The sequence below is a fragment of the Malania oleifera genome, chromosome 7, assembly GCF_029873635.1.
Source record: "Malania oleifera isolate guangnan ecotype guangnan chromosome 7, ASM2987363v1, whole genome shotgun sequence".
In the NCBI taxonomy this organism is placed as follows: Eukaryota; Viridiplantae; Streptophyta; class Magnoliopsida; order Santalales; family Ximeniaceae; genus Malania; species Malania oleifera.
In genome coordinates this window covers 49,486,409-49,497,568 of record NC_080423.1, presented here as the reverse complement: position 1 = coordinate 49,497,568, position 11,160 = coordinate 49,486,409, and positions in this window count along the sequence as shown.

Sequence of the window (11,160 nt, the reverse complement as noted above, 5' to 3'; positions counted from 1 at the left end):
TATATATATATATATATATATGTGTGTGTGTGTGTGTGTGTGTGTGTGTGTGTGTGTGTGTGTGTGTGTATGTGTGTGTGTGTGTGTGTGTAAATATATATATCCCCCTTTGATGTTTGCAAAAAGGCAGTGGGGGTGTGCTTGCTGAAAAAGAAACTTTAATTTTTAAGCTTCAAGCAAGCAACATTCAGCAGGTTAATCATTTAAGCACATACTTAGTATAACCAAACAAAAGCAACCATATAAATTCTAAAGATCTTAGGAAATTGAAACAAGAATGATATGGCAAACAGATGACCGTGGAAAAATAACAGCTTTCAACTAAAAATTTTCAATAAAGTCAAATACATTTTAGCACGTGCCATAGTGAATTACAACAAAGATCTAAGCCTCAAAAGTTAGTGAGCATATCAAGATGGAATTTTATTTTGGATGCTCCCCTTATCGATTTGAATCCTAACTTAGATACAATGAATTGCTTATACTAGTCATAGACAAAGTCAACAATAGATTAATAGCACTGAGTAGGCCAAGTAGTATAGGCAATCATTTTTGAATCTCCTAAAATAGATATACTAGATCAAGATTAATTCACTCTATTTATGCCACCAATATAATTATCCTTATATTTCACAAATGCATCAGAAAAGAGATATCAAGGCACACACTCGTGCTCAAAAACCTGAGAACAATCCATATCAAATTATGCTGGATATGATGTTCGGGTTTCAAGAAGAGCCTTAATATTCAAAAAGCATGACATGATGCATGTGAGTTATTTACGCTATTTTTCAAGGGAATTGAGCTTAGCTCCTCTACACATTCGATGATTATGCTAGGATGGAGTTTAATATTCAATTAGTTTTCACTTATCCTTTCAAAAATATTTTAACATTTAATTTATCATAATGATCTTTGTACAAGGTTTTATTTTGGAAAAATTCTTGTCGAAATTTCGGCAGCATGCCGTCTGTAAATTGGACATTTTCCCATGAACATGTACCTGATAGCTGGTTGTTTTCAACAAAACATTCATATCAATCATGCAACAACCTAAATTTTTTACTAGCATGCAATTCTCATCACTGCATCCACTATGCAAGAGGCATTCTAGACTACGCATGCAATCAGTTAGCAAACAACAATTTATAAAAATATTATCTATCCATCAAAGAATATAAATAGTTGAGAATAGAGGATAGTTTTGAGTTCAGTGTAGTACTGTTATTCATTAAGGCATATGGGTATGAATGTTATGAGAAAATGAAAGCATTTAATTTGTATAGACATGAAGGTGTGATGCTCCCCCTGAGTTACGCACTAAACCATTTTATGCCTTTATCTTACTTTCATCTTCTTAGCCAAGTGATTTAAAATTTTCAATGATTCAAGCTTGGCTTTGATTTCTTTAGGCTTATTGGACCAAAAAGTCATAATGAATATTCATTTAGGTGTGATAAGCCAATGTCTGCCTCTTTTCTTATGAATCTCAATATGTGTTAGAGGCACGAGTTGGAATGCCTTTTAATTTAAAAGGCATGTGCATAAGTCTACTTGAATTCTATACATTCATCTAGATTGAGACCTAGGCAATCTTGTTACCATTCAACTTGTTCTAAAGAGATGAGGCTCTAAGATGATTTGATTGTTAAATTGAGAGCTTCTGGCGGGAATTTGGATTAATGCCCTTGAAAGATAGATCATTATAGAGTTCAGAAGAGTGTTCACTATGAATGGACATGATTCAAGATATTTTCATGGAAGTGAATATGTTCAACTGTTTAGGCAAAGAGCATCATGAAATATATGATCTTTTTTTAACAATGCTCTTTGGTGATTGGAGAGTATCCTTAAGATATGATTACGATTTGGAATAAGGATACAAACCAAGGAATTGGAAGACCTTTACCAGATATAATCGTGGTATGGTAAAGAGTTCCTATGGAGGATAAAGGCATTTGCATGAATCAAAGTTAGAGAATTTTATATTTAAAGCTTCAAAGGGATCATTTTGATTGATCATTGAAACTTGAATCCCTTAGTGGTTGCCTCTAATTTTGATTATGAAAAATATCTTCTAAATTAAGCACTGGGTAGAATAGGAATTTGTGAAGATCGGTGCTTAGGTCTAAAGTGATGACAAAGTTTTTGATTAAGGCTTTTATGTTAAAAGATGAATTTAGGGATAAATGATACATAACAAGATGAATTTCCTAAAACTCAATTTGGTGCAATGGACAAGAGTATGCTTAACTTTAAATTTTCATATTTAAGTGTGAGTTAAGCACTAGGGATTATAAACCAGACACGAATGCCTTTGTCCATTCGGAAGTCGATTTTATTTAAGTATGTTATAGCCAATGTTTTCACATTTTAACCAATCATTATGATATATATGCTAAGTTTAGATTGGATATATTGCATGTACTTCAAATATTTCTCTAAGAAGACAATGTTCAATATCTTCTGAATCTTTTTCTTTTTTTAAGCTGGCATGATAATCCTTCAAATCTTTCAATTGTTTTACCAACCTTTTATTCTCATTTTTCAAAAATATTTTATGCTTGGACATCCTAACGATAGTCTTATGAGCATTAATAATTTTCTTTTGATATTTTTCGTAAGATATCGTGCTTCCAATATCATATTCACGTGATTCACCACAAGATTCAACACAAAAATTATCAAAAGAATCGGCGCATGCAATATCAACAGTACTACAACACGATTCAGCAGAATTTCCACAAGAGGCATTAGATGATTCAACACATGATATATAGAACTTTTCACTATTGGAATCATTATTAAAATCAGAGTGAGGATCATATATCTCGTTATTGGATAAAACTACTTGCTCATGATTCGCCACTACCCGATCGTTTAGCTTGGGGCTTTTGGAGTGGTGATCTCCTTCACCTAGGATTCTCCATATTTATTTTCGAGTTCATCCTAGATTCCCTGTATACTCTTACATGCCACAATCTCAACAAAAATATTAGAATCTAATGCAAGATATAACATGTCCATGGCATATGAATTTGCATGCATTAACCTAAAATCATCTTCATCCAAGGGTATACGAATTCGTTTATCAATCACCTACCAGACCCTCCAATTTATAGATTTTATGAAAATGCTCATTCTGATTTCCAAGTGGGTGAAATTTGCACCACAAAATCAGGAGGATTGGTAGGTGATCGTCCCTCTCCGAATGGGGATACACCAATGTTGGCCTTATAGGTTATACTCGGTTTTGATAATGACAAATACACTTGGTATTCGATGGCTTTCAAGTTTGTGTGCAGGATCATACTAAGCTGGATCATATTAATAGCATGCAGCAACTTGAAGAAATATGAAGACCTCGATACATTTATAATTTGTTGTAATATTATTGGGTCAGTAATAATTTCATTTCAAATGGGTTTGTAATAATCTACATATCATGCATATAGGAGTATAAGCTTAAGACATTAGAATGACCTTAGGGAGCACCCTTTGATCGACCTTCGGTCAATCGAAGCCAGGTTTTTTGGGCTTAATTATGAAGCTCAAAAAGGCCTTAGAAAAGACCTTAGAGCCCTTCCCTTTGATGCATAATAATTAGGACCAAAATCACATAAAAGAAGCAATTCTAGTCGACTGAACCAGACCAATTCAAATATGTTGGTCAACGAACTACTAGGGAGGTCAACATGTTAACCATGATCTGGTCAACCGACCAAAAATATAAAGCAACACCCTGGTCGACCGAATCCCCACATGGGAAACCTCAACACTTTGGTTGACCGACCAAACCAATTCATTCTCATTTTGATTGACCGAAGTTCGTAAAGTTTAGTCAACCAAATATAATACGGTCGATTGAACCATGGAGGTTCAGAATCACCATATAAATGGTTGACCGAACACTTAGTTCAAATTCTCCTTGGTCAACCGAATTGAGCACCCCGATCGACTGAACCATGAAAATGGTCGACCGACCTTCTCAGGTTGGTCAGATTTTACCAAAGTTAAAACGCTATTATTTTTCATTAATCTCATTTTAACTTTTCCAAAAATGCCAGATATGTCCTCAACGATTATAATTTGTCCCTTCTCTATATATATGCTTTCATTTTTCAAAATTAGTGTGGAATTAACATTGTGATTAAGAAAAATTTTCTCTCAAATTTCCCAAGCCTATTTTTCATATACTACCTCCATGCACTCTCTTACTCCAAATTTCTTGAATAACCAAGCTTTGTGAGAGTGCCTAGAGTGTTTATACTCAATCCAATATTACTCAAACACTCATATTGTATTTCTTATTGATTGATTTTGTTGATTGAGTGTTTGGGCTAAAGTTCTCCATCGATCTAATTTAATAAATCCGATGTGTGGAGAACTTTGTGGCTTGTGGGTTTTTGCATCAATATTGCAAGATACCTTAGCCTATAATTTTTGTGTGTGCAAAATTATTATTTTTACAAGTGTACATTCAAACATCTCTTGTGCTAAGTATATTGAGAAAACATTTTTTAGATTGTTTGATTATTCTTGCTTGCATCTTTGAAACCCTAGATTGATATTGAGATTTTCTTTAAAGTTTCAAAGATAGGTTTGTTGAACACTCTTGTGCATATTTGAAAATATACATTATACTGAGTGTTGTTTGCACATGTACACCAGTGAGCTTATATTTCCTATTTTTTTAGGTGCATTAATTAGTGTTTATGCTAATGCGGTACATAGTCTACTTAGTTAAGAAGTATTTATTTGTACGCCAAATTTTTATATCTGTTGTAATCTAGGCATGGGCCTGAAGAGGGTGACTAGCCCTGTTGAATAGTCCCAGATTGGCTTAGACCCGGTTAGGAAAGCTAGGTGCACCATCCTGATAAGGTGCGGTTGTAAGTTGAGGTCAGCCTTGTTAATTGACCTGGCTATTAATGGTGTCACTCCACCTATTAAGTGAGCATTAGTTGAACCCTTGGGATTACAAGCTAGAGGCGAGGACGTAGCCACAGTTGGCTGAACCCCAATAACATATCGTGTGTGCATTGTTTATATTTCCACAAATTTATATTTTCCCACGTGTATGTTACTGTGAATGCTGCGTATAATTTAATGTTTGCACGTTATATTTATATGCACATTTGGAAATGCATATATAGACCCTATGTTTGTGTAGTACTGGTTGTTAGGTTAGTTGAACATACGACAAAATTTTAAATACCCAATTCACCCCTCTCTTGGGAATACACCAATTCTAACAATTGGTATCAGAGCCTCGTTGCACTAGACTTAAAGGTTTTTGTAAAAAGATCACAATGACTTAATTTGGTGTATCCCCATTTGGAGAGGGACAATCACCTTCCAGTCCTCTATTATTTTGTGGTGTTGATTACACCGCCTGGAGAATTAGAATTAGCATATTTATAAAATCAATTGACTGGAGGGCTTGGCAGGTGATTGTTAAAGGAATTTGCATGCATGTATACAAAAATGATACTACTGTGATGCATGCAAATTCACATACCATGGATTTATTATACTCCACTTTAGATTCTAATATTTTTCTTAAGATTATGGCATGTACAAATGCGAGGGAGATTTGGATTAAGCTGGAAAGGAGACATGGAGAGGCCCAGGAGAGGGAGTTAGCCACTCTAGAAGCATGAGCTAGTAATCAACGAAGAGGTTTATGATTCACCTCCTATTTAAGTTTGTTATGTAGTTGTTGATTCTTATGTTAATTGTTGCAAAATATCATGTGGTGAATCATCTATCAAACTTTGTGAAAATGCTGCTGTTGTTACATGCAATGATTCATGTGAAAATTATTGTGTTAATTCTTTTGTTGAATCATGTGTTGAATCGAATAATGAAAGCATGCTATCGTATGAAAAAACTAGAAAAGACCTTATTGAAAATGAATAAATTTCTAGTTAAGTTATCTAAGTAGAAATCATTTCTAAAAGGTGAGAATAAAAGGATAGCAAAGCAATTAGACGAATTAAAAGATTATCAGGCTATTCTTGGAAAGAAAAAGATTGAGAATATTTTAAAAATCATCTGCTTAGAGAAAGAGATAAATGATTATTCTAGAGGTATAATCAAAACTGAAAATGACAAGAATAATCATAACAAACCCTTCGTAGCTAAAATGAAAAATATTTTCAAAAAGGGTTCATGTTCTGTCTATCAAACCCACAATCATAAAAATGCCTCAACGAGCAAAAATACGATTTGTAAGCATATTCTTTCATGCATACATAAAACATGCTTATCTTATAAAATGATGTCTCACATTCAGTTCATATATCCATTCAGAAGTGCTAGTGGTTTAGACAAAGAAATTATGTGGGTAATCATAAAGGCGAACTCCGTAGGACCTAAGGAAGATCGGATTCCAATAGAAAATTATATATAAATATTTTAATCTTCCCTTAGTTCTTAGGTTTAAGAGTTGTGATGACTGTAGGCTTAGGAAGTGGTTGGTGTTTAAAATGAAAATTCTTAGTATATGCATTCACTGTACTCTATATTGAATACTAAGAATCTTAAATAATTAAGCCAATATGAGTATTCAAGTGATGTATCCAACCTAAACTTAATACGTGTATATATATATATATATATATATATATGTATATATATGTATGTATATATATGTATATATCTTAAAGGCTGGATAAAATATGAAAACATTGGTTATAACATAGTTGAATGAAATCCACTTCCAAATGGACAAAGCATTGTTTGCTTGGTAAATTGTATATATCTTAAAGGCTGGATAAAATATGAAAACATTGGTTATAACATAATTGAATGAAATCCACTTCCAAATGGACAAAGCATTGTTTGCTTGGTAAATAAGTCAAATTGCTTAACTCACACTTAAATATGATCATCTAAAGTTAAGCATACTGCACAAGTTTGAGTTTTAGGAAATGAATCCTTCTAGTTAAACACCTGGTCCTAAACTCATCTTAAAAGCCTAAAATGCCTAATAAAATGTTTAGCCATCACTCTAGGCTTAAGTACTATTGATCATAAATGACTAATATATATTGAGTGCTCATCATAATACATCCCTCCTACACACCAGTTGTATCCTTGCTTCATAATTATAATTATATCTAAAGGATACATACCACTATCCAAAGAGTTGTATTCAAAAATTCATACTCTCCTAGACACTCTTTGCTTATACCTGGACATGATTACCATCACGAAAATATTTTGAAAAATGTCTTGTCTATCCTAAATACTCTTTTGTACTCATTAGTGATTTAAATTTCAAAGAGTATTTATTTATCTTCCCTTCACAAGCTCTCAAATCATTAAGTCATATCCTTTAGAGCTTTATATACTTAGAGATGGGTTGAATGGCTAAGTTGGTTGCACTAGGTCTTAATCTAGATGAATGCATAAGCTTTAGGGAGACCTATGCACATGCATTTAAAATTCATAGCCATTTGAACTCGAGCCTCTCACTCATTAGGATTCATGAAGAAAAGAGGCAATGTAGGCTTAGTTCATTTAAAGAAATACTCATTATGACTTTTTGGTCCACTAAGCCTAAGCATGTTTAGCCAAGATTAAATCACGAAAAATATAAAACATTTGACTAAAATTAGAAAATGAAAAAGGCATAAAACGGATTAGTGCATAACTCAGGGGGAGTATTTCACTTTCATGGACATAACAAATTAAATGCTCTCATAATTATATTTTATTTCTATAGGCCTTACGAGATCTGAACTATGGCTAACTATCCATTGTCATTTATTATTCATGTTATCTTAATGGATGCTATATATTTTATACTTATTGTTGATTGAGCTACATGATTGCATGTGTAGTCTAGAATGCCTCCTGCATGGTGACTCACTCGAAAAATGAGCAGCACGAGAGCTATCCCAAGTATAGGAGTTATGTCGTATAATATTAAGCCCAAAGGATAGATCGTCTCGTCAGGGAATGCGTTTTAATCTAAAATTTTACGTCCTTCCAATTGAAAACAAAAGATACTGAACTCGATTCAGATTCGGGATTGCAAGATTGTCGAGATTTAATCGAGCCAATTAAAATAACAAGCAATTTAAAATCCTAAGACTAACAAGCAGTGAAGCATGAAAAAAAATAGAAAAATGAGCCTATTCAAGGAAACATCGGAACGTGCATTAACATAAAGATGGTAACTTTGAACAAGGAATTAAATTATGCAATGGAAACTCAATCAGGTTCAAGCACACACTAAAGACCATAACTTTAAGACAATTCAAGAATTCAAACCAAAACTTAGTACTTCAAACACTTAAACAATATCCAGACGATATAAAAACACGAACTTTAACATGAAAGAACCTAAACTAAATCAAACCGTAATTAAAAACTAATTTTTTAAGAAAAGAAGACAACTAGTTTAATAAAAACAAAATTTTTTTTTTTTATTTTACTCTTTTTTTTAAGTAATAGTAAAAGTAACTTTACTTAATAAAAGAGAAAAGAAAAGAAAAGAAAGAAACAAAGGAGAGAGAGAGAGAGAGAGTGAACACTACAGTAAACAATTTAAATAACACTTAAAAATTAAACTTTTAATCAACCTCAACATAAAACAGCAACTAAAGCAAAGAAAGAAAATAAGAGAAAGAGAAAAAGAAAAGAAGCAGAAGGTGCTCAGGTCTGTTGTGGTGTTGGCCTCTAGTGTTGCCTCGGGTTGATCTACTGGAGTGTTGGGTGGCCAGAGCAGGAGAAGAGTGTTGGTCTGCCTTCTGCTATAGAGGCTCAAGATGGTGGAAACAGAGGTAGGCTGCAGGTACTGTTGCCGGAGTTGTGGCCCAAGTACTCGGCTGCTGTTGGTGTTCTGTTGAATGAGTAGAGAGGCTGGAGTTGCAAGCTGGACAGAAGAGAGGAACTTGGGAGATAGGGGAAGAACAGAGAGTTGAGAGAAATAAGGAATTGAGAGACAAGGAAAAAATAAGAATAGAGAAAGAGAGGAAGAGAGGAAGACAAGGGAAAGGGGAGAAAAGGTAAAAAGAGAGCTAAAAAAATTAAGGGAGCTGTGGGAGCTAAGGATTAAGGGAGAGAAAGAGCAGGGAAGAAAGAGAACAAGGAAAGAAGAGAAGTAAGGAGAAGGGTGGTGCCGGAGGCACACCGAAGAAAAGAAGAAATAGGGGAATAAATAGGGATGGGAGAACGAAGAGCTGCCCTAGACCCGTGAGACCCAATTGGACCCAGCTGGAGCTGAACCATGGCCGGGTCACATCAAAAAATGGTTTTATTATTTTTTTTATTTTTTTTTTCATCTTTATTTTCTGTGTTCACAGCCAAGTTTGACCTTCCTGAAGCCCGTTTCTCATGAAACTCAAAACACAAATATTGTAGATAATCCTTTCCTCTTTCTCTAGAAATTTGAATCGTCTCGATCAGAGCTTATACAAAAAAGTTATGCATGAAATACGAACAGGTGCTGGTTTTGGTTCCTAGGAATTTTCCTACGATAAAAAATTGCCAAAAATTCATAAATTGTCCAATAAAACTCAAAAATGATAAATTTGGCACTTTATTAAAATATTGGCCATAATTGGACATTTAATTAAAAATATAAGCCGTAAGGATCGGATTAAAGTGCCCAATTATGCAGTTTTGGTGCGTAATCATACCCCCCCAACTAACATTTTACTAGTCTCTAGCAAATGACATGAATGAATTTCAGGGTAGTGCCTACAACTACAAACTCCAGTGATCATGAAATCAATGCACATGTGACATAACCATACCATTTCACATACAAAAATATAACTGAAAATCACACAGGCTTGTTCATATTCAATACACACAACTTCGAAGCACGTCACTCATGCAAGTTTCATTGTTTATATGTCATTCAAGAACAGTATACTCACACAAAGTTAATCAGTGGCACAATTCAAAGTTAATGCAGTCATATAAATCCAAGTATAAATAGGTAAACTCTCGAGGTTTTTGTGATGTGTGTGACTCAGTACACCTAGAATACTAGTGGACACCTACAAGATGGTCAGTTTGACTCGGCCTAACTGGTATACCCTCAAGAACATTCAAAAGGAATGAGTTCACTCATCATATGTGAGGAAGAGTGCCGTGATCAAACATCCCACATATTAAAAGGAACAACGCTAAGTATATGGAGTAGACTAGTCTGGAAAGGATCTAGCCTATCTATGAGGTGTCGGTCCTTCACCTTAGCATCTTCTCACCTACTCACCATATCCAACCGAGACCACCCTAGATCAACTTATTCACAAACTTGTCATGAATACATCTGAGGCATTAACCGGTTGAAGCATCTTCGTACGTGGAAAATATGTGTCGTGTCCTTGACTTTTTGTGATATATATGTGGAGTAAGCGTTAGCATTTCATCTCATGCGCATGTTTATTGCTTATTCTTTCTTCACTTTTTGTCTTTTCTTTATCAATTAGGACAATCTTTACACTTCTTTTGTAATTTTCAAACAATCAATAGGAAATGAGCTCGAATAGTGGTCCATGAACTAAGTCTATCTCTAGGGGTGGCTCAGCCTTCACATCTTGAGTAGGCTACAAGATCTAGGTTTCTATCTCCCCACTAGGTATCACCTCTAGGCTAGCAAATAAAAAATAGAGACTAGTGTACAAAGGATATCCAGAAAAAGGGAAAGTTGAGTTTCATGAACTCTGAGCTGACGTCAAAAACTCAAAAGAACGATAATTGGCTCAACAATACCTCACAAGGTGTCATAGTCGTCATGGGTGCTCTCTCAGTGCTCACAGGAAACCCTAAGTGCAATGAATCACATGAGTGTGTTTATTCAGCCTCGTGAGATGTCGTATAAATACAGGAAATTATATAGTCATACTAACACGAATGTACGACCAATCAATTCTTCATGGAGTCATAAAATCATATAAAGAGAAACTACACATGATTGACTCAAGGGTGTCATTCTTAAGTTATACGCAAGTATGTGACGGGTATGAGTCAGTGTTACACATGACATAATACAGTGTTCTTCCTCAGTGCTCCTATTTCTTTCTCCCTTTATTTTTGATTTTTTTTAATATAAAACCTGGTATGTGTACGTGCACAATGTCATATGCGAATGCTCACCCCCCCCTCCCCCAAAACTAAAGTGGAACATTGTCCTCA